The 23,735-nt window shown below is 46.3% G+C and overlaps 1 protein-coding gene and 1 long non-coding RNA gene across 2 annotated transcripts in view; both read left to right on the top strand.

The window, feature by feature from the left end:
* The window catches only part of HIC2 (HIC ZBTB transcriptional repressor 2), a 151,104-nt gene extending 145,856 nt beyond the window's left edge, over positions 1–5,248 (top strand). The window contains exon 5 of the transcript XR_014559068.1: positions 4,890–5,248. The gene's annotated coding sequence lies outside the window, so the exon portion shown is untranslated. The remainder of the gene's footprint in view (positions 1–4,889) is intronic.
* Positions 1–23,735, top strand: part of LOC310834328 — a 226,369-nt gene that overhangs the window by 40,229 nt on the left and 162,405 nt on the right. The gene's annotated exons all lie outside the window — the stretch shown is intronic.

Below are 23,735 nucleotides of genomic sequence, written 5' to 3'. Positions count from 1 at the left end.
CCATTTGTCACTTCCTGGTTCGCATGGAAAAGCCGTTTTCGACAGAGTCCGGCAATGGAATCGCATAGCTGTACTGAGGCAGCACCAGGTGTAGAAATTGTGTGCCCCTAAGAATTTTGTGTCCAGGGCAATTGCCCCTGTCCCCGCCCCCATGCTATGCCACTGCGAGGGGAGAGTGCTCTGATGCTCAGATCCTGCTCGCATGCTTCCCACAGACATCTGGTTGGCCGCTGTGAGAACAGGATGCTAGACTAGATGGGCAGCAGACTCTTCTTATGTTCTTGAAAATTGAATTCTTATGAAAATCAGAAATAAATATGCTGAAGATCAATAGGAGTGGGTAGGTTCCCTAAGATGCACTGGGTCCTTTATTACTTGGGGAGGTTTTACTCTGACCTAGTCAAGGGAACAAATCCTTACTACAGGCGCCTCCAGACCTACTATTTATTGGTTAGATTGCACCTGGTCCCTATTGAGCACTCATTCGAAATTGTTTGTGGGGAGGTTATATGAGAATGAACATTCTGCTTGGTTTACTTGTGGGGTGTTTATATGCCTTCGCGATAATCACTCACACATTCTGCAATTTTCAGTGCATTTCCCCCCATCCCTTTCCTATCTGCAGACCTAGACTTCTCAGCATGTGTGTGGATCACTCTTGCAAAATACAGACAGTCTAGAGGCTTCTTCAAAAGCTCTCTGCACCCTGGTACATGGTTCCAGCCTCAAAGGCCACGTAACACGGCAATTCCCGCCCCCATTTTCTAGACGTTAGAATGGCGCTGTCGTTTGCAGAACCTTCTTCTCCCTACGCCTCTGTTCCTGGTTTTTCTTTTTTTCATTGTCTTTTACTGCGTAAGCATTTCACAAAGGGCTAAAGCGCGCCAGTCACTTGGCATTGGAATGTCAGCTGTTTTAAAGAGAGCCTATTTACTACCCTTGCCATTTCATCCCAGACCTTTTTTCTCTCTTCCCCAGCCCCGTTTTTCCTGTGATCTATAGCACACCAGGGCTTGCTTTCTTCCTAGACCTGTTTAGTTTCAATGTGTCTAGCCTGTGTGCGTATGAAGTGTGGCATTCTTGCCCTCCATCCTTTGATGGACCCCCTCCCCTCCATCAGCCCATATCAGATAAATCTCTCTTCCCCCAAGGCTCCTGGGCTTGGCCTTGCTGGTATTTTTCCTTTCCTGTTGAGCAACGTCCAGTGACTTCTCCACCTCCTCCTCCTCCTCCTCCTCCTCCTCCTCCTCCTCCTCACAGTCACATCTTTTTACAATCCACATTTTACAATCCTCTTTGGTATACGGTTCTTCATCCCACTTGCCTGCCCGCCAGTTCCCGGCATCGGCATGAGGTCACGGTTGGCTCGCGGGTGTCACACGATGTCTTCAAAGATGCTTTTTGGAACGGATTTCTCTTTGGGGATGAAGGCCGCAGATGGAGCCTTATCGACATTCCACTGTTCGAATCGGCAGGAGGGGGACAGGAAGAGCAACAGGCCCCTGTGATGGGTCTTGGACGTGGCGGGGAACATCCAAAGGGAGATAATATGGAATTTGGCTGAGCTGGTGGTTTAAATGAGTGTCAGAAGGGAGGCAAGAGTTGTGCCAGTGGGACAGAGGCAAGAAATGGGTCAGAGCCCGGAAGGGTGCTGTTTTCCGGTGATGTCCCATCCCAAACAGAAAGCCTTTACTCGCGCTTCCTGTCTAGAAGTGTTTCAGGGATCTGCCAAAGAGAACTCTGCCAACCCAGAGCCCAAGAATACCCCAAGCTACAATTCTGCAACTCCTCATGTGGGTGCAAGCTTCCTTACAGAGTCAGGCGATGGGGCCATCTGCCTCAGAATTGTCTACACAGATCAGCAGCAGCTCCTCAGGTTTTCAAGCCTGGGCAATACAGTCGTACCTTGGAAGTCGATCAGAATCCGTTCCAGAAATCCGTTCAACTTCCAGAACGTTTGACTTCCAAAATGCGGCTTCTGATTGGCTGCAGGAAGTCCCCATCATGGTAAAGGTTTCATAATATTCAACATTATTATTATTATTATTATTATTATTATTAATATACCGCCTTATACCTGGAGGTCTCAGGGTGGTTCACAGAACAAGATCAACATAAAACACTACAATATATATAATCAAAATAAAAACAACAACCCAATAGCACCCCCCCACACACACACACAAAAAGGAGGCACATTTTAAAGGGCATAGGATGTCAATCAGGTCAACCAAAGGCCTGGTTAAAAAGGAACATTTTTCCTTGGCACCTAAAGGTGTATAATGAAGCTGCCAGGCAAACTTCCCTGGGGAGAGCATTCCACAGACAGGGAGCCACTGCAGAGAAGGCCCTGTTCTCATGTTGCGACCCCCCCCCCGACCTTTCAAGGAGGAGGCACATGAAGAAGGGGCTCAGAAGATGATTTCAGGGTCCGGGTAGGTTCATATGGTCCTGAGTGGTTTAAGGCTTTATAGAGGAAAACCAGCACTTTCAACATGGTAATATATCACGAATCATGATGTATGCGTGTGTAAAAAAATTGTGATATGGGCGAAACCATGAAGCCAGTTACCTCTCCTCTCATTATTCCTTCTGCCCCTGTTGCTCTGTACTATAAAATAACATTTGTAACAATATGTTATAGGTAAGTAAAATCGTATCAGTTTTAGACCCCTAAGTAGCAGGTTCCGGGGCATTACCCCATTCGCTTCTACATAGTTACACCCTTATTTCAGACATTGTGATATATTGATATATCATGATGTTTAGTTGTGGGTATATCCCAGTGTTGAAGGCCATACATCGCTCCGCTCTAACAGACATCATGATAGATAATTTAAAACACAGCAAGGAGGTTGCATTCCCTCACCGCATCTCGAGTTGGCCATGGGAGAGGGTTAGGTCGGTGAGCAGCGGAAGAGGCTTTCAGGTCAGAGAGCGCTTTTCCAGGTACGCACACATTTCATGCCCCCATCACCATCGCCTCTTGTTTTGGAAATTAGGAACCGTTTCCCGAGACGTTTGTGGTCACCGGAGGCTCTGTGCCGAATCCAATTGTTTTGTTTGACTGGCAGTGGCTGGTGGCCAGAGGCAGCTGCTCCCCTTCTCCACCCCCGCAGCCAGAGGCCAACACGGAGGAATTGCACAACACAAACTTGATCTGTATTTTCCACTGTTTTTTGCCTGGCAAAACAGTCTTTCTCCTCCCCCTCCCCTTTCCCCCTTTTCTCCTCCGTACAGCTGTTTTCCATCTATGTTCAGGAAACATACATCTTTTTTCTTTCATTTTTTAAAAATAAAACCCCTCTCTCCCTCTGTTTTGTGCCTCTTGGGTCCCGCTTTATGAGAAAAATCTCATCCAGGATGTTGGGGGGGGGGGAGATTGGCGGGGTGCGGCGGGGCCAGTCTATGCCACGAGGAAGTAGCTGCGAAATAACTTTAGGTTCCTGGAGGCGATGATGCCAAGGGGCTGCCTCTGCGGATAGAGGCAGGTGAGCCAGAGGTCACAAAAGCTCCGGTGCAGAGCAACGGTCTGTTAGGATGCTGGAAGGCCGATGGCATGCAGGCGTCCACCTTCTCCCTGCTGTTTCCCCTCCAAGCTATCTTTCGACAGCATCCCATCTCGAGTGGAGCAAATGGTGTGCGTTTTCTCTCTCCCTCCTCTCTTCCCCCAGACTTTCCCAAGCTGTAAAACTCTGTGGGAAGGACAAGAACTCAAGGCAAGACGTAAGCACTTGCGCTATCTGCAAAGGCCTTGCCCATCTGGACTTCTTCCTCCAGAGAGGTGGTCAAGCTGGGTCTAGGCTGTGTAGGGTTGTGTGTGTGAGAGAGAGAGTCTGTCAATGGAAGGTCAGAAGATTCAGGAGAGGTTTTTAAAAAGGACTTATTCACAGAGAGCTGTAATAAACAAAATATGCCCTTATTCCCTTATGGGGGACACAAGAGCCCTTATAGAGTCCGTTGTAGGTTCTCCATCGGTAGAAGAAAATAACAGAGGCCAACCAGAGAATATTGAGAAGCAAAGCATCTAGTAAGCCTGATCTTCATTGAACTGTTGCAACAGGGTGCCTCCTTCACATGCAGGAAAAGGAGGAGGACCCAGAACCAAGGTGTGCCTGCCCTTGTTGTTATTGTTTAGTCGTGTCCGACTCTTCATGACCCCCTGGACCAGAGCACACCAGGCACGTCTGTCTTTCACTGCCTCCCGCAGTTTAGTCAAGCTCATGCTGGTAGCTTCAAGATCAGTATCCAACCATCTCGTCCTCTGTCGTCCCCTTCTCCTTGTGCCCTCCATCTTTCCCAACATCAAGGTCTTTTCCAGGGAGTCTTCTCTTCTCATGAGGTGGCCAAAGTATTGGATTCTTCAGCTTCACGATCTTCCTTCTAGTGAGCACTCAGGGCTGATTTCCTTCAGAATGGAGAGGTTTGATCTTCTTGCAGTCCATGGGACTCTCAAGAGTCTCCTCCAGCACCAGAATTCAAAAGCATCAATTCTTCGGTGATCAGCCTTCTTTATGGTGTGCCTGCCCTTACATAGACATTTTAAATTGCCTTCCCTGGAGCTCAAGACCACCCCCCACAAACATCATACCTACATCACAGAAAAGGTGGTCTACAACAGAAATTTGAATGCTGTTGTTTTTCCTATCTGTGAGGTTATCTCATAATGCCTTATCTGATTGCCTGTTCTGGTAGTCTGCCCATTCCTTTGAGATGGTGATTTCCCAACTCCTGAGACAATGGGAAGGTTCTCTCACCCCCTCCCTCCTTGCAGAGAAAACATTTGGTCAGTTTAGGATTCAAAATGGTTTCAGGGCGGTTTTCCTGTGCTGCTCCAGACATGTGGTCCACATATCTATGTACGTGCTTGGTTGGTACATTTATTTCAGAGCATAGTTAAACCATGGAACTGACTCCCACAGGAGGCAGAGACGGCCATGACAAATTCATGGAGGAGATGGCTGTCAAAGGCTACTAACCATGATGTACAGCTGGACACAGCAATGCTTCTGGATCCCAGTTGCTGAAAACCACACAAATCTGGGGTTAAATCCTGCTTGCTGGTTTCCCACAGTCATCTGGCTGGCCCCTGCAACAATAAGATCCTGAACGAGACGGGCCATTGGCCTGCTCCACAATACTTTTCTGAATTCAGTTTCTCAATTTTCTAATATTAACTTGAATTCTCCAATCAATTATATTCTTAAAATACTCAAGAACATTTGCCAGTATTTTAGTGTGGCTTTTTTTCCAAATAAACACATTTTTTGCATGTGGTTTTGACTGATCTGCACACTTTTGCAAGTGAATTTCAATACCTATTTATCCCTTCCCATATCCCCTATTCCCTATCTTGGTACTGTTCCCACATGCAGACTCCATAGTTTCATGATCAAACATTGCACCCCTACACCTCCCAGCCCACTGCAATCCAGCTTGCTTTGTATACTATGTTCTGTTATAGATTTAAAGCTCACACACAATGTTGTGACATTTTGGTTGGCTTAAGGTGGATTTTGCCTATTCTTTTCTTGTTGGACAACACAACTGCTGTTTACTTTTTGAATAGTTTTATTGTCTGTTTCCAATAAGATCAAAACAGACACTGGACACTCCACCCAGCTACAACAAAGTACAGCACCACCTAATGACTATACCCTAGGATGGCACTATCCACACACCCATTTTGTACAGACAAGGCAATTTCCAAAGCTGGATGAACCTTTCGTGGGAGTCCTAGTATTGCTTCTCTGCATACCTTGGTGTGGCTAGCCATTCCTTCAAGCCTTTGTGATCTAGGGAAGTGGTGAAGAAATGGTCTTGAGCAATGAGGTGCATGGTAAAAGGCGATGTCTGCTTACTAGACACACCGCAAGTCGGTGGTGCCATCGAGATAAGACAGTAGGGATAGCTTACTTCAAAACATGGTTAATGAAGTAATACAGATTGTAATCTGAACACACACCCATGGCCCCCAAAGTCTGTTAAGGGATGGGCTAATATATCCATGTTAGTTTCTTTCAGCTTCTCACTTTTCTCGTCTGGTTCAACTCTCCACATTTCCACGTCAGTTTGCAGCCTTAGAAAGAAAAGGCTGCTTCTGAAAACCCAGGAGTATTTTTGTGTAATGTCCATTCTCTGTACACATTTTATATGCAGTTTTGCCCAATACACACATTTATGCAAAAACAGCTTTCAGAAATGCAATGGGTCTTTGTATGTTATCTTCATGGATGTATCTGCATATTTTACCTTATTAGATGCATTTTTGTACCCATTACGTGGCTGGGGAACAGCACTGAAAAATTCGGAGGACAATTTTCCAAGTATGGGTACCTTCTGATTTGTGTATCCCGCCCCCACCCCGTATGGTGCCAATGTGGTAAATTCGTCATCAAACATGAACAGAATTTAATTTCTTCCCCCACCCTTCATCCAGAGTTAAAATTTATTGTTGTTTAGTCGTGTCCGACTCTTCGTGAGCCCATGGACCAGAGCATGCCAGGCACTCCTGTCTTCCACTGCCTCCCGCAGTTTGGTCAAATTCATGCTGGTAGCTTTGAGAACACTGTCCAACCATCTCGTCCTCTGCTGTCCCCTTCTCCTTGTGCCCTCCATCTTTCCCAACATCAGGGTATTTTCCAGGGAGTCTTGTCTTCTCATGAGGCGGCCAAAGTATTGGAGCCTCAGCTTCATGATCCGTCCTTCCAGTGAGCACTCAGGGCTGATTTCCTTAAGAATTTGACCTTCTTGCAGTCCATGGGACTCTCAAGAGTCTCCTCCAGCACCAGAATTCAAAAGCATCAATTCTTCGGTGATCAGCCTTCTTTATGGTCCAGCTCTCACTTCCATACATCACTACTGGGAAAACCATAGCTTTAACTATACGGACCTTTGTTGGCAAGGTGATGTCTCTGCTTTTTAAGATGCTGTCTAGGTTTGTCATTGCTTTTCTCCCAAGAAGCAGGCGTCTTTTAATTTCGTGACTGCTGTCACCACCTGCAGTAATCATGGAGCCCAAGAAAATAAAATCTCTCACTGCCTCCATCCATGAAGGGGGAGTTTAAAATTACCTAACCGCAATTGTTCACCACAACCTACTTGCCTCCATGTTTATGCCTTTGGGCCTTCTAAACTAGGAACTGAGAACTTGTGACTTCAGCTGATGCTGGACTACAACTCCCAGAATCCCTGGCTGTTGGCTGTACAGGCTGAGCCTGATGGGAGTTGTATTCCAAAGCAGCTGGAGGGCACCAGGTTGGGTAAGGCTGACCTGTATTGCCATAATGTCTCCAGGAAACTGAGAAACTGAGAAAATCATCAATCTGTCCCTTAAACCTGGCACCAGGTCTGACTTCTCTGCAGTTTCTTTGCCTTGAAAAATGATGAAGGAGGATGCTCCGTCCACACGATACACTCAAGAGACTTTTGATGTGCATTGCCTCCCCTCGCAAAGGATCCTGGGAGCTGTCATTTGTGAAGAGCTCTGGGAACTGCAGCTCCAGTTCTCACGATTCTTTGGGGAGTGCAAGGAAATGTTCTTCAAATATACGGTGTGGATGCAACCCCAGTCGATACCCTCGCCTCTTCCCTTCCCTCAAAGGAAGTCGGGCATTGTTGCTAAACCTCTCCATTGACGGAGAAGAGCTTTTGAACGTTTGAGCAAGACCCAAGGCTCGTTTCTTCACAGGAGTGGATGTGGCTTTGGGGAGGCCGTGAAGGGGTAGCAAAAACAGGATGCTTCCTCCTGGAGCATTATGCTGGATGAAACGCGGGCTCCCTCGCCTCCGGAAAACCAGCCAGGGTGGAAACATGACAGATTACTTAATTCTTGTTTCATGCTTTGATGGAAGGAGAGACGTTTCCTAATGCACCCTCCGGGGGGATCTCACCTAACCTGGAGGGAAATAAATGCAAGCATTGCTCATTTGTGCACCTGTGTTTTGTTTGGGTTTTTCATTTCAATGCGTTTAGAAATACCCATTGGACTGGGCTGCAAGCCGTTTTAGCAAACAGTGCTCAAACCAGCTGGACCTGCAAGCAAATGTTGTAGTGCAGACTGCTTCTGTTCTGGGATTCTAACCAATTCTGCCCTTTCCCAGGAAACTCTATTCCAGCCCCTGCCCTCCCGCAATTATCAGAGTGCTGTTTTGGGGGGGCAGGAGGCGGGCAGGTGTGGAGGATTCCCTGGTCCTGAATGAGGTAACTGTGCCCCTGACACACAGCTGTCCATGGAGGCACAGGTCAAATCTGTGTCCAGGGCAGCTGTTTACCAACTCCATCTGGTACGCAGGCTGAGACCCTACCTGCCCACGGACTGCCTCGCCAGAGTGGTGCATGCTCTGGTTATCTCCCGCTTGGACTACTGCAATGTGCTCTACGTGGGGCTACCTTTGAAGGTGACCCGGAAACTACAACTAATCCAGAATGCGGCAGCTAGACTGGGGACTGGGAGTGGCCGCCGAGACCATATAACACCGGTCCTGGGAGATCTGCTTTGGCTCCAAGTACGTTTCCGAGCACAATTCAAAGTGTTGGTGCTGACCTTTAAAGCCCTAAACGGCCTTGGTCCAGTATATCTGAAGGAGCGTCTCCACCCCCATCGTTCTACCCGGACACTGAGGTCCAGCGCTGAGGGCCTTCTGGCGGTTCCCTCACTGCGAGAAGCCTAGTTACAGGGAACCAGGCAGAGGGCCTTCTCAGTAGTGGAACCCGCCCTGTCGAACGCCCTCCCACCAGGTGTCAAAGAGAACAATAACTACCAGACTTTTAGAAGACATCTGAAGGCAGCCCTGTTTAGGGAATCTTTTAATGTTTGATGTATTGCAATATTTTGATATTTTTTGGGAAGCCGCCCAGAGTGGCTGGGGAAGCCCAGCCAGATGGGCGGGATATAAATAATAAATTATTATTATTATTATTATTATTATTATTATTATTATTATTATTATTATTTCCAAACAGGCATCTGGTTGACCAACAGTGGGCCTGATCTGGATGCATGCTGAGATGCAGAATTTTGCCGCAAAGCAAAACCTTTCGGCACAACCCCAACTGCAAGGAAAGCCTTTAAAAGGCAGCTGTGTGGACAAAATTGTCTGCTGTGCAAGCAGGTGTGCAATTCATTGGGCAAGGGGGAAGAAAACATCCCTGCCTCGCTTTTGGGGGGAGGGAGAAGTGTCTGTGGAGCGTGGCCACAAGGAGACATTTGTGGGTCACCAGATCTTTGCAGCTGTGCAATCCCATCATGTCTCTCAGGTGGAACTGACTATTCTTTTCAATCCGCACCTGAGCACATCTTTTCTTTGCCAAGCCTCCAGCCCGGAGGTGAATTCTCTCCTCTTCTTTTTTTTCTTTTGCTGCCAAACTGAAAGGCTTGCTTACCCCGCCTTTCCACTCGTTTTTCTGGCTTTACTGCTCTCCCAGACGGACCTATTTCTAGGGAGGGAAGAAGAAAAGATGACGTGATGGTTGACTGTGGCAACTGCAGATACTCTCTCCATTATTCATGCGTATATTCATGGCATTTCTATACAGCTTAATAATTTGCATTTCTAAAGCAAAAAAGCCCAAAGAAAGTGGGACAATAAAAATGTACCTGAAAACTGAGCAACTGGACCGGAATGTCTTTTTTTAATTATTTTTTTATTTATGCTTTTCAGGTTTATGCATTTCACTAATTTTTACCATCATTTTAACATTTCAAAACCTGACTTCCTTCCCCCTCTTTCTGCAGTTCCTTAAATTTATTTTTAATATTTTCTGCATATCCAAATTAACTTAATTTGCTCATTTATTCAGCTACTTTAAATATATACTCTTATAACACTGCAGGTTAGTGCAATGCAATCTTCATCTTCCGCCATTTGGGACTCAAAGCTAACTTTGGCTAAGCTTAAAACTGCATCCTTTTTCTCATTTCGGATCCAAGACGGTTTGGAGAAAACACACATCCAAATGCGGCATTTCATAAGAAACGACAGGATAGATAAAGGACTGATTCAGATGGGAGCTAATGCCATGCGTACATCACTTCCTAAACTAGTGGTGGAGAGCCTGGATTCAGAGTACATGGGCATGTCTATACAGCCTTTATTTTAACCAGAGACTATAAACTTTGTTTGTTGACACTCTCATCCACCAATGCTAGTTGTTTTGCCCAGGGGTGTGGTTCTGTTATAGATTTGGAGGCAATAAGCACACTTAGGAGTGAGGACCAAAGGTTTGATTAATACACAGCAAGCATACAGCTGAATGTTTTTTACACACAAGTCTAATCAAAGCTTTAAGGAGACACAAATGTCTATATCAGCACATCTCATGCACCTTCTGCTACTGGAGAACTCTTGGGCTTTTGTCCTACTACTCCTTTCTAATAATAATAATAATAATAATAATAATAATAATAATAATAATAATAATAATAATAATAATAATTTATTCATACCCCAGCCATCTGGCTGGGTTTCCCCAGCCACTCTGGTTGGCTTCCAACAAAATATTAAAATACAGTAATCCATCAAATATTAAAAGCTTCCCTAAACAGGGCTGCCTTCAAATTCTTCTAGAAGTCTGGTAGTCGTTTGTTTCCTTGACATCTGATGGGAGGGCATTCCACAGGGCGGGTGCCACTACCGAGAAGGCCCTCTGCCTGATTCCCTGTAACTTGGCTTCTCGCAGTGAGGGAACCACCAGAAGGCCCTCGGAGCTGGACCTCAGTGTCCGGGTAGAACGATGGGAATGGAGACGCTCCTTCAGATAGACTGGACCAAGGCTGTTTAGGGCTTGAAAGGTCAGCACCAACATTTTGAATTGTGCTTGGAAACATACTCATTCTTTTCTGTTATTCATAACAACACGCTGTTATTATAATATTGTAAAGTAAATAAGAAATCCGTCAATTTCTTTTAAAAACATATTTTTTGTTAAAGATTCTGTTGAAGAATATTGTAAATGTTCAGAAAAGCATCCCACTGGACTCCTGTCCAATAGCACAGTGATGCTGATGGTTTTCCACAAAATTGTAATGTTAAATCAGAGCAATGTAAACATACAACACTTTGAATTGTGCTCGGAAACGTACTGGGAACCAATGTAGGTCTTTCAGGACAGGTGTTATATGGTCTCAGCAGCCACTCCCAGTCAGCAGTCTAGCTGCCACATTCTGGATTAATTTCAGTTTCCAGGTCACCTTCAAAGGTAATCCCACGTAGACTGTCTCCAATGGTCATTCACTCTGGCTCCATCTACTGTTGGCCTCCTGCCTTCGGTACTTCCAGTCCCAATGGGCAGCAGCCGCTGCTGACTAGTCCCATCGCTCCCAGCGAGCAAGGCCAATAGGGAAGGATGATGGGAATCGTAGTGCAACAGAATCTGGAGGGCCACCAGTTCCCCATCCCTGGTACAGATTGTCTCGTGGAGTTATCTTTACCTAGCCGGCCAATTGGAATGGCTGCACCTGGATCTGCATTGACTGGTTCCAGATACCCCCTTGTTTTGACACCTGCCTGCAATGGACCGATTGGGGGAGTCAAACAAAATAAGGATGGCTTACAGAGAGGCTTCATGTCTTTGGTAGAGATGGTGGGTGGGAACTTGATTCTGTTTGCATTTAAAGGCAAACTTGCCTAATCCACACTTTCTGAAGCCATACATGAACTGCTACCAGTATCCTCCTCCACCCTTTTTTTGTAATGCAGTTCTCCAGCCAGGCAATGTATATGAAAATGTATGCGAAAGCCCTTGTGAAAATTTGTTGGCATTTTAGTTCCTTTTATATATTTTGCATTTGATTTTGCCTGAGAGACCCTTTTTTGCAAAGTGACATCTCATCCCATAATAGCATTTTCACGTGCTTATTTTCATGAACATGGTGCATTTTGATTCATTCCTTCCTTAAATATGCACATTCTGATACACTTACCGTATTTTTTGCTCCATAAGACACACCAGACTACAAGACGCACCTAGTTTTTGGAGGAGGAAGACAAGAAAAAAATAATTCTGAATCTCAGAATCCAGAACAGCAAGAGGGATCGCTGTGCAGTGAAAGCAGCAATCCCTCTTGCTGTCCTGGCTTCTGGGATAGCTGCGCATCCTGTATTTGCTCCATAAGACGCACACTTATTTCCCCTTACTTTTTAGGAGGGGAAGGTGAGTCTTATAGAGCAAAAAATACGGTAATTGTTTGGAAAACTACATCGCAAAATTCGACGGAGGGTAAATTTGGAAGCAAACCTACGTTTCGGTTTGCATATCATTTAAAAAATTGTGAATTATGCAGCTCACATTAAAATCCAAACTGGATTTCTCTGCAAACACACGCACACCCCCAACTCCCCAGCTGATGCTCTTCATTTTTGAAAATCAGCACTTTTAAGGCATCTTTAGCTGTCACTTTTGGCCCCGGTGCTGACTGAAGACAAGGCCTTGCTTGCAAAATACTGCAGGGGACACTTCATGCCAGCTATCAAATCTCATGGCAAATGCTTTATTATTACTATTATTTTAAATGCACCGGGCATTTCTGCAACTCCGGCAGATTGCAGAGCAGACGAGAGAGAAGCCAGAGCAGACCCTCTTTGACAACAGTTTCCTGGAAGTCTCTCGGGTTCCGGGAGAGCTGCCCAGTTTCTGCGGTGTCTTTGCCTCGAAGCTGGATCGCTGCAGCGCTGGCGGGCTGTGTATTTCAGGAATGCAAAAATCTGGCAGGGCAAACGCTCCGGCTCAGCCAAGATGATGTGTTGGGGCACGACTGACGTTAATTAAAAAGAAAAGAAGGAGAAGAAGAAATGTAGAAAACCAGAACAGAAGAAAAGCGGATTGTAAACCTTTAAGGAGGCAATTAGTTATTCCTTGTTGGGTGGGGGAAGCCTGCCAGGATCTGAGGGCCAATACAGCAACCCAGAGATGGGGAACCAGAGTGGCCCTGCAGAACCTCTTGGACTACAATTCCCATCATCCCTGACTATTATCCACACTTGCTGGTGCTGATGGGAGTTGGAGCACGACAGCATGGGGAAAGGATGTTGCTCAGTGGCAGGGCATCTTATCTGCATTCAGGAAGTCCCAGGTTCAAGTCCTGGCATTAGAGCTAGGGAAAGACTCAATTCTTGAAGCCTTGGGGAGTTCCGTGTAGACGCAGGTGGAGCTATGGTCTAAACCACGGAGCCTCTTGGGCTTGCCGATCAGAAGGTTGGCAGTTTGAATCCCCGTGACAGGGTGAGCTCCCGTTGCTCGGTCCCTGCTCCTGCCAACCTAGCAGTTCGAAAGCATGTCAAAAAGTTCAAGTAGATAAATAGGTACCACTCCGGCGGGAAGGTAAACGGTTTCTGTGCACTGCTCTGGTTTTGGTGCTCTGTTGCACCAGAAGCGGCTTAGTCATGCTGGCCACATGACCTGGAAAAACTGTCTGCTGACAAACACCGGCTCCCTCGGCCAATAAAGCGAGATGAGCGCCACAACCCCAGAGTCATCTGCAACTGGACTTAAGCGTCAGGGGTTCTTTACCTCCTCCCCCCACATGTAGACAATACTGAGCTAGGTGGAGCAATTGTCCACCTCTTTAGAAGCACAGTTTCCTATGCTCCTAGCATCTCGAAGGTCCCTTGGTCTAGTCCAGCGAGTCTCTTCTTCTTATACCAGTCCCTGGCATTGATCATCCATGAAATGGTTTAAAAGGGAGACTCTCCCAAAACCGACTGCTTGAGGTCCTTTAACTGGAGATGTCAAAGACAGCATAGGGCATCAATGGCTTAATTAATGGGAAGACGTATAACGGCACACAATAGAATCGGGGTTCATGGAGGGTGTAACCAAACAAATCGGACCGAAATAAAGACTAGAGAGGTGTGTATCTTCTGGGTGCGGTTTGTGTAAGCAGATCAGGATGAATGATGCTCAAGAAATAGGTGTTCTGGAAGAATCGTGGGCCGCATCCATGCATACATATTGGTAGTCATCGAAGGGACCCCAAGCTTTGCAGAAGTACAAAGTTTGAGCAGCGTGGGGGGTGGAGGTGGGGGTGAAACAGGGAGAGAGAAGCCCAAACCAGTTCAGTGAGGACTGTGCACGCTCAGTGACCACAGAATGCTCACTGGCTGTTGCAGGCAGGTTAGAAAACCAGGTGAGGGACTGAACTGGGCAAATCTGTTAATTTCAGTTTCTCTTTGGTTTCTCGTTTTCCCAACTCTAAGTTCAGTTATCTGCAAATTACATTTTTGGGCATGGGGGAAAAGTCCTCATGAAAATTCATCGGATGTATCCTAATATATATTTGTCTTGTTTTTTGCCTAAAATACACATCTTTGCAGAGTAATATTGCCTTTTGTGTTAGTTTTACTAATATATGCATATTTTTTACCCTGGAATATGCACTTTTGGACACATTACTTGACTGGCATGATGCGTTGCCTAAATTTAAAGAATGTTTGGATTTTTCCAGTTGGCTCTGTTTCCTTCCTCGTAATGTTTTGGAAGGTGTGAATGAGACAGGTTCGCCTTTCGTTGCAAACTCAGTTGAATTCCTACCCCGTCTTGCAAACAATACAGTGGTACCTCGGGTTACATACGCTTCAGGTTACAGACGCTTCAGGTTACAGACTCCACTAACCCAGAAATAGTACTTCGGGTTAAGAACTTTGCTTCAGGATGAGAACAGAAATCGTGCTCCGGCGGCGCGGCGGCAGTGGGAGGCCCCATTAGCTAAAGTGGTGCTTCAGGTTAAGAACAGATTCAGGTTAAGATCAGACCTCCAGAACAAATTAAGTACTTAACCAGAGCTACTACTGTACTTGGGTGGAATTGAGTTTTCCTGCTGGATCCTAAGCACTGTGACTTTGGCACTAACAAAATCCATTTTGGAGGACAGGCTCTTAACTGCTCGTAAGCAAGAAAAGACTTTTGGTTTGTTTTTTTTTAACTGCTTGCAGAATAGCGAGAACCCATCTCTCTCAGCTCATCTCTCAGCAATTGGCAAGGAGGGTTTTTTTTTCTTTCTTTCCCTTTTTCTTTTTTTAATATATCAGGGCTTGGGAAGCGTTAATCCCAGAGGGCCTTTCCCCACTCGTTCCCTTGTCAAGTCGAGAGGGAGGGATGGCAGTTGTAGATCACAGAGCTGTGCTTGCGTGAGAGAAAAAGCGAGCGCTTGGCACTGCCGCTCCACCCACCCCCCTGCCCAGCTCCCGGGGGCCTCTCCCTGCTGCAGGCTTCACACCTGTTCACACAACCTTTCCCAGGTATACACACCTTGGTTAGGTACCCCCACCATAGCTCTCAGCAGGGTGGGGTGGGAAATCGGTGCTGAGCCAAGGAGACCAAATAGCGTTTTGGGGAGGGGTGGGTGTAGGGGTTTCTCCGAAACCTTTCCCCACCCGTCTCAAGCTTCTTAACCCTTAGTAGTCCATGCAGAGCTGGGCATTTCAGCCGGCAGGCAGCAGGAAAGATAGGATTGCTGTTTACAGTGGTAAAAGGTAAAGGTAAAGGGACCCCTGACCATTAGATCCAGTCATGGACGACTCTGGGGTTGCGGCGCTCATCTCGGTTTATTGGCTGAGGGAGCCGGCGTACAGCTTCCGGGTCATGTGGCCAGCATGACTAAACCGCTTGTGGCGAACCAGAGCAGTGCACGGAAATGCCGTTTACCTTCATGCCGGAGTGGTACCTATTTATCTACTTGCACTTTGACATGCTTTCAAACTGCTAGGTTGGCAGGAGCAGAGACAGAGCAACGGGAGCTCACCCCGTTGCGGGGATTCGAACCCCCAACCTTCTGATCGGCAAGTCCCTAGGGTCTGTGGTTTAACCCACAGCGCCACCCGCATCCTATTTACAGTGGTACCTCGGGTTAAGTACTTAATTCGTTCCGGACATCCATTTTTAAACCTGAAACTGTTCTTAATCTGAAGCACCACTTCAGCTAATGGGGCCTCCTGCTGCCACCATGCCACTGGAGCACGATTTCTGTTCTCATCCTGAAGCAAAGTTCTTAACCTGAAGCACTGTTTCTGGGTTAGTGGAATCTGTAACCTGAAGCGTATGTAACCCGAGGTACCACTGTATTGCCCCTGCCAGGGCCAGTTTAGGTTTGAGGAAGCCCTAAGCTACTGAAGGTAATGGGGCCCTTTATATGTCCAGCTGTCCTTTGTCAACAACAAATGGTCGCTGTTTTTTGTGTTGAATATATACTATATGGTAATTTATGGAACTAATAGGTATCTAAAGCCATTTGCACATGCAGAATGTTGTTACCCTATATATAGAAATGAGCAAACCAGTGGTATTTTAGGGAGCAGGCTAGCAGGCGGGGCCCATTACTTACATCATAGGAGCCTACACAACACAAAACACTGTTGCTGTATGTAGATTTTATTTTATTCATTTTTTATCTTATATTGTGGAAATGTACATCCTGTGGTTTTTTCCTTTATTTTTTTTGGGGGGCCCCAAGAGAGTGGGGCCCTAAGCTATAGCTTGTTTAGCTTATACATAAATCCGGCACTGATCCCTGCCCTCTTTTTTTTAACTGAGCATCCTGGGCTTGTGCTCCTCTGAGCATGGGCAGAGTTAATTTCACTCCAGAAAGAGAAGTGTCGTGCCATTCCCTCCCCCCCACCTCAAGGTCCAAACTTATGCCAAGATCAAGAAATATCTCATACCCTCCAAGTGTCCTGATTTTCCAGGGACGGTCCCAGAATTATGAAAAGCATACCAGCTTCTGGTTTGATCCTGGAATGTCCCTATTTCCGCCAATGGTGCTACCACCTGGTACGCAGGATAAGACCATACCTGCCCGCAGACTGTCTCGCCACTGCTCTGGTTATCTCCCGCTTGGACTACTGCAATGCACTCTACGTGGGGCTACCTTTGAAGGTGACCTGGAAACTACAACTAATCCAGAATGCGGCAGCTAGACTGGTGACTGGGGGCGGCCGCCGAGACCACATAACACAGGTCTTGAAAGACCTACATTGGGTCCCAGTATGTTTCTGAGCGCAATTCAAAGTTGGTGCTGGCCTCGGTCCAGTATACCTGAAGGAGCGTTTCCACCCCCATCATTCTGCCCGGAAGCTGAGGTCCAGCGCCGAGGGCTTTCTGGCGGTTCCCTCATTGCGAGAAGCAAAGCTACAGGGAACCAGACAGAGGGCCTTCTCGGTAGTGGCGCCCGCCCTGTGGAACGCCCTCCCATCAGATGTCAAAGAGATAAACAACTACCTGAATTTTAGAAGACATCTGAAGGCAGCCCTGTTCAGGGAAGTTTTTAATGTGTGACATTTTAATGTATTTTTAATTTCTGTTGGAAGCTGCCCAGAGTGGCTGGGAAAACACAGCAAGATGGGTGGGGTACAAATAAATTATTATTATTATTATTATTATTATTATTATTATTATTATTATTATTATTACCAGTGCCAAGATTGGGGAGGAGGATGAGCCGGCACTTGTCCCGAGTGACAACAATGGTGGCCACATCTTCGGCTGTGGGGGGAGCATTTTGTTGCCTATCTGTGGCTGCCGCTGCCGGCTGCCTACCTCGGGGAGCTCATAGCAACTGCTGAAAAGTGGGCCAGAAGGAACAGAGCAGGCTTCCTCAACCTCGGCCCTCCAGATGTTTTGAGACTACAATTCCCATCATCCCTGGCCACTGGTCCTGCTAGCTAGGGATCATGGGAGTTGTAGGCCAAAAACATCTGAAGGGCCGAGGTTGAGGAAGCCTGAAATAGAGGCTGCCAGCGCTGAGGCCCAGCCTCTTGTCACGTGCTGGTTCTGAGGGCATGTGCTTTTCTATATGTAAAAATTCCAAAAAAATTAAAATAAAATCAATGTTAAGGGAAGGTGTTTTCTCAGGACAGGGAGAGGCTGTGTGTGCTGTGTCCCATTGGTGCAGTGGTAGTAACACTTGCCTTTATTCTGATAGGAAATGCTCTGAGGTGACAGAGCCCCCCCCCCAAAAAAAATAAATTGAGGTGAGTCAGTTGCGGGGAGAATACAAAATGTTGCTGTTTTCATCTGAGGAATGCTGGAGGGTATGCTTTCACTGGTAGAACACATGCTTTACATACAGAAAGTCCCAGGTATCTCCATCTGAAAAAAGGTCAGGTGAGAGGCCTCTCTGCCTGAGACCCTGGAGAGCGTTTACCAGTCAGGGTGCCTCCCTATTTTGCTGGAGCGATTCAGGTGCATACCAGGAGATTTACTGTATTTTTTCCTCTATAAGACTCACTTTTCCCCTCCTAAAAAGTAAGGGGAAATGTGTGTGTGTCTTATGGAGCGAATGCAGGCTGCGCAGCTATCCCAGAAGCCAGAACAGCAAGAGGGATTGCTGCTTTCACTGCGCAGCAATCCCTCTTGCTGTTCTGGCTTCTGAGATTCAGAATATTTTTTTCCCTTGTTTTCCTCCTCCAAAAACTAGGTGCATCTTGTGATATGGTGCGTCTTATAGAGTGAAAGATGACACAACCTTGATGGCAGAAAGTGAGGAGGAATTAAAGAACCTTTTAATGAGGGTGAAAGAGGAGAGCGCAAAATATGGTCTGAAGCTCAACATCAAAAAAACGAAGATCATGGCCACTGGTCCCATCACCTCCTGGCAAATAGAAGGGGAAGAAATGGAGGTAGTGAGAGATTTTACTTTCTTGGGCTCAATGATCACTGCAGATGGTGACAGCAGCCACGAAATTAAAAGACACCTGCTTCTTGGGAGAAGGGCAATGACAGGCCTAGACAGCATCTTGAGAAGTAGAGACATCACCTTGCCAACAAAGGTTCGTATAGTTAAAGCTATGGTTTTCCCAGTAGTGATGTATGGAAGTGAGAGCTGGACCATAAAGAAGGCTGATCGCCGAAGAATTGATGCTTTTGAATTATGGTGCTGGAGGAGACTCTTGAGAGTCCCATGAACTGCAAGAAGATCAAACCTCTCCATACTGAAGGAAATCAACCCTGAGTGCTCACTGGAAGGACAGATGGTGAAGCTGAGGCTCCAGTACTTTGGCCACCTCATGAGAAGAGAAGACTCCCTGGAAAAGACCCTGATGTTGGGAAAGATGGAGGGCACAAGGAGAAGGGGACAACAGAGGACGAGATGGTTGGACAGTGTTCTCGAAGCTACCAGCATGAGTTTGACTAAACTGCGGGAGGCAGTGGAGGACAGAGGTGCCTGGCGTTCTCTGGTCCATGGGGTCACGAAGAGTCGGACACGACTAAACGACTAAACAACAACATAGAGTGAAAAAGGTAGGTGATAAAAGTGAATTAAAGGGTTCCGCTGCCCTAAATTCCACTTTAAAAAGAAGAAGAAAAGAAACAGAATGTTAGGGGGTCAGAGAAGTGTTTGGGAAGTGCATTGAACAGGAAGACATTGAACACACACACACACACACACACACACACGTGAATCAGGAGGGAGGCAGGACAATTGTTCAGTGGTAGATAAACTCCTCTGGAAATTAATCTGAACTGGTGCCCAAGAAAGCCTGGCTATAATCTAACCTTCATGTAAGCTTTGTGCAAGCATTCAGGGTGAATCTACTATACATTTCAGAAAGTGGTTTGTCTGTCCTTTTGCTCTCACCTCTTGAGATGTCGTTGCCAAACTCAGCATAAGAGCTTTGGATTGGTGGGCTGGGAAGGTGGTGGTTGTCGTCACTGACGTTTTAACACCCAGCAACATTTTGAATCAAGATGGCAGGCCGAAACACCACTTTGACATGACTTCACCGGTTATTTGGCCAAATGGGTCCAAACTCACAAATTACACTATCTGTTTAAAAATCACAATATAGCTTTGGTTCCTATAAATTCCCGGGCAGCTCCAGGAACTTTCCGCTAACACTCAATAAAAAGGTCATCTGGAAGAGCCTTCGGGGGGGGGGGCGGAAATACTGGGCTAGATGGATAAATAGCCTGACCTGATATAAGGCAGCTTATATGTTCTGAACTTGTAGAAATTGCCCTTCCCTTGTGGAGGGGATTGACCACAAATGTAGGTAGGCAGGTATATCAGTCAACCAGGGGAGCAGGAAGTGGAGGACGCAGGCTCCCCTCTAGGCTGCGAGGCTTGTCTGTCCAGCAGTGACTGCGAGGCTGAACACAACACAGCAATTGCACCAATGACATCCTGTTATACGGTCCCTTCTACACTCTCCTCCATCTAGACAAGCAATAGGCATGGTCAGAGTTGAAGGACACATTCCAGCCAGAGAGGAACACTCAAGGAGGGCGAGAAGCAGGAAATAAATACTGTATTTTTCGCTCTATAAGACGCACCAGACCACAAGATGCACCTAGTTTTTGGAGGAGGAAAACAAGGGAAAAAATATTCTGAATCTCAGAAGCCAGAACAGCAAGAGGGATCACTGCGCAGTGAAAGCAGCAATCCCTCTTGCTGTTCTGGCTTCTGGGGTAGCTGCGCAGCCTGCATTCGCTCCATAACACACACACATTTCCCCTTACTTTTTAGGAGGGAAAAAGTGAGTCTTATAGAGCAAAAAATACGGTAAATAAAACTTTATTCGCATTAGCCAATGGCCATAGCAACACTAAAACATTACAGTATACACAGAAAAGTAAATTTGATATAAAAGCACAATTTAAAGTCCTGAATCAGCCGTCAGTTAGTGGCCCTTATTCTGATTGCCCCTGCTATGAAACCTAGCAACCGTTGCTGTTATCTGCTCATTTTGATCTGATAGAAGAAAGGACATTGTGACAGTGGTTGAGCGCCCTGGGATGGATAGTATGAGTGGGGTGATGATCTCGTTCCTCAGGTCTTTGTAGAGAGTACAGGACAGGAGGACGTGTGCCGCTGTTTCGGTGCTACCATCTCCACAGGGGCAAAGACGTTTCGCAGGCGGAATCTTTTGGAATCGACCCTCAAGTACCGCAGGTGGCAAAACATCCAGTCTTGAAAGTGAAAAAACACGTCTGTATTTTGGGATAATAAATTTGTTCAGATATGGGGCCAGAGAATCAAAATGGAGAGGTGGAAACTGAACATACCAAGGGCAGAATTTCCTTATAAGTTGTTCTGGTGCTCGATATCTTTTAGACGTTGACCAATTAGACTGTTTGCTTTAGTGGGGCCCATAGTGAGTAGGTGTTGTGGGGAGAGAAGCAGGAATGGTGAAGAGTGTAGCTTGGATAGAGTACCAAGGGCCAGATGGAGGGGTCTTGAGGGCCAAATTTGGACCCCCAGCCTGAGGCTCTCCATCCCCAAGCTGTGGAAAGGTGGAGCAATGGGTTGATCTTACAACATGGAAATGCAACTGCTCTCTTGGCTGTTTCCAGTTTCTCATTCCATCCATTTTATTTGATATTATTCCTAATTGGTCCCAGGTGTGGCATTTATCACAACATCTGGCTTCTCTCTTCCTCCTCCCCCTCCTCCCCCCGCACTCCCAATACACAAATGGCGAGGAAGCCAACAATTTGAATCTCAAATATTTCACACTCCGCCTGGTGCCAGAAATACAAGACAAATGTGTCTTGCATCTGTCTCTCTGTTGAGCACCAAAACATTATCTGCCGTCTTCCAGGCCCTGCTAAGCAGAAGGCAACAATTTAGTTACAGATCTTCTTCGTTCTGACTCCAGCCAACTAAAGGGCGTGAACCCGTTGCTGGAAGAGAATTTTAGAGATCTTCGTGCTTAAGTAAAAATGGGATACAATGGATGGATGGAAACCAGGGCTGGAACCCTAGCTAATATTGGTGCAGTAATATGCAGGAATATTTGGGAGTGTGTCCCATTGAGCGCAATGGGCCTTACTTCCAGGTAGGCGAATCTGCCAATTTCTCTCAGTTTCTGCTTGTAAGCTCTGTTCTCCATGCTTCCACAGCAGATTGCAATTAAAAAAACTCCTGAAAATTCATCAACATTTTAGGACAGATTTCTCCTATCATACAGGTGCTTATGCGCAATTTTGCCTAATGCACAACTTTATAATATAATAATAATAATCATTTATTATTTATACCCTGCCCATCTGGCTGGGTTTCCCCAGGTACTCTGGGTGGCTTCCAACAAAATATTAAAATACAACAGTCTATTAAACACTAAAAGCTTCCCTAAACAGGGCTGCCTTCAGTTGTCTTCTAAAAGTCTGGTAGTTGTTTTTCTCTTTGACATCTAGTGGGAGGGCGTTCCACAGGGCGGGTGCCACTACTGAGAAGGCCCTCTGCCTGGTTCCCTGTAACTTGGCTTCTCGCAAGGAGGGAACCGCCTGAAGGCCCTTGGGGGTGGAGACGCTCCTTCAGGTATACTGGACTGAGGCCATTTATGTAAGCAATTCCCCCTTATATAATGCATTGCTGTATATTATTTTCACAGACTGATGGATTTCCTTGTACACCCGGGCATATGCATTTTTGTACACATTACCTGGGCTGGAGAACTTCATTTTAAAAAGCAGAAAAGTGCATGTTTTAAAGGATAGCTGTGTTTCAGTTCGTGTATTGTTTCGGAATTTGCAGAATAAGTTCGTCCACCTTTAAATGTGAACTGAATTGAATCCCACATAACACAACATAATGCATTCATGCAGCATCTACAAGGAAAGTAGAAAGATTCCATCAACGGTGTCTCCGAAAATTTTTACACATCCCTTGGGAAGACAGGCGGACTAGTGCCAGTGTACTGGAAGAAGCAAAGATCACCAGTGTTGAAGCAACGATTCTTCAACATCAACTTCGTTGGACTGGTCATGTTGTGCAGATGCCTGATTATCATCTTCCAAAGAAACTACTCTATTCCAAACTTAAAAATGGAAAGCTGGTGGTCAACAAAAGAGGTTTAAAGACTCTCTCAAGGCAGATCTAAGAAAAAAAAAGTAGTACAGTGGTACCTCAGGTTACAGGCGCTTCAAGTTACAGACGCTTCAGGTTACAGACGCTTCAGGTTACAGATGCTTCAGGTTACAGACTCTGCTAACCCAGAAATAGTACCTCGGGTTAAGAACTTTGCTTCAGGCTGAGAACAGAATTTGTGTAGCAGTGGCACAGTGGCAGTGGGAGGCCCCATTAGCTAAAATGGTACCTCAGGTTAAGAACAGTTTCAGGTTAAGAACGGACCTCCAGAATGAACACAGACATCTGGTAAACACTGCCATCTGGTAAACACAGACATCTGGTAAACACTGCCTTGTGAGCGCTCCAATTGGAGAACAGCCTTTACCAAAGGTGTTATGGACTTTGAAGATGCTCAAAACTCAGGACGAAAGGAAGAAACTTGCTAAGAGGAAGGCACATTTGGCAAACTCTCACAGTGATCAACTCCTGCCTGGAAACCTATGTCCCCACTGTGGAAGGACGTGTGGATCCAGAATTGGCCCCCACAGTCACTCGCTGTTAAGACCGTGTTCATGGAAGACAATCTTATGAGTGATCACCAGAGGAGAAGAAGATAAGGAAAGTAACTACCTTTCTCCCCTCTTCATCCTGCAACAAAATAAGGACAAAAGAGCCCAGCTGGGTCAGGCCAATAGCCCATCTAGTACAGCATCCTTTTCACACAGTGGCCAACCAAATGCCTGTGGAAAACCTGCAAGAGGGATTTGTGCCCCAGAGCTCTCTCCCTTCCGCTGGGGTTTCCAGCAACTGGTATTTGGAAGCATTGCTGTGGAGGCAGAGCAAAGTCTTCATGGCTAGTAAAAGGTAAAGGGACCCCAGACCATTCAGTCCAGTCGCAGATGACTCTGGGGTTGCGGCGCTCATCTCGCTTTATTGGCCGAGGGAGCCGGCG

Source organism: Podarcis gaigeae, assembly GCF_964106915.1.
Source record: "Podarcis gaigeae genome assembly, chromosome: 16".
In the NCBI taxonomy this organism is placed as follows: Eukaryota; Metazoa; Chordata; class Lepidosauria; order Squamata; family Lacertidae; genus Podarcis; species Podarcis gaigeae.
The sequence above is the reverse complement of the archived record's forward strand: the minus strand, read 5'-3'. Positions and strand labels throughout refer to the sequence as shown.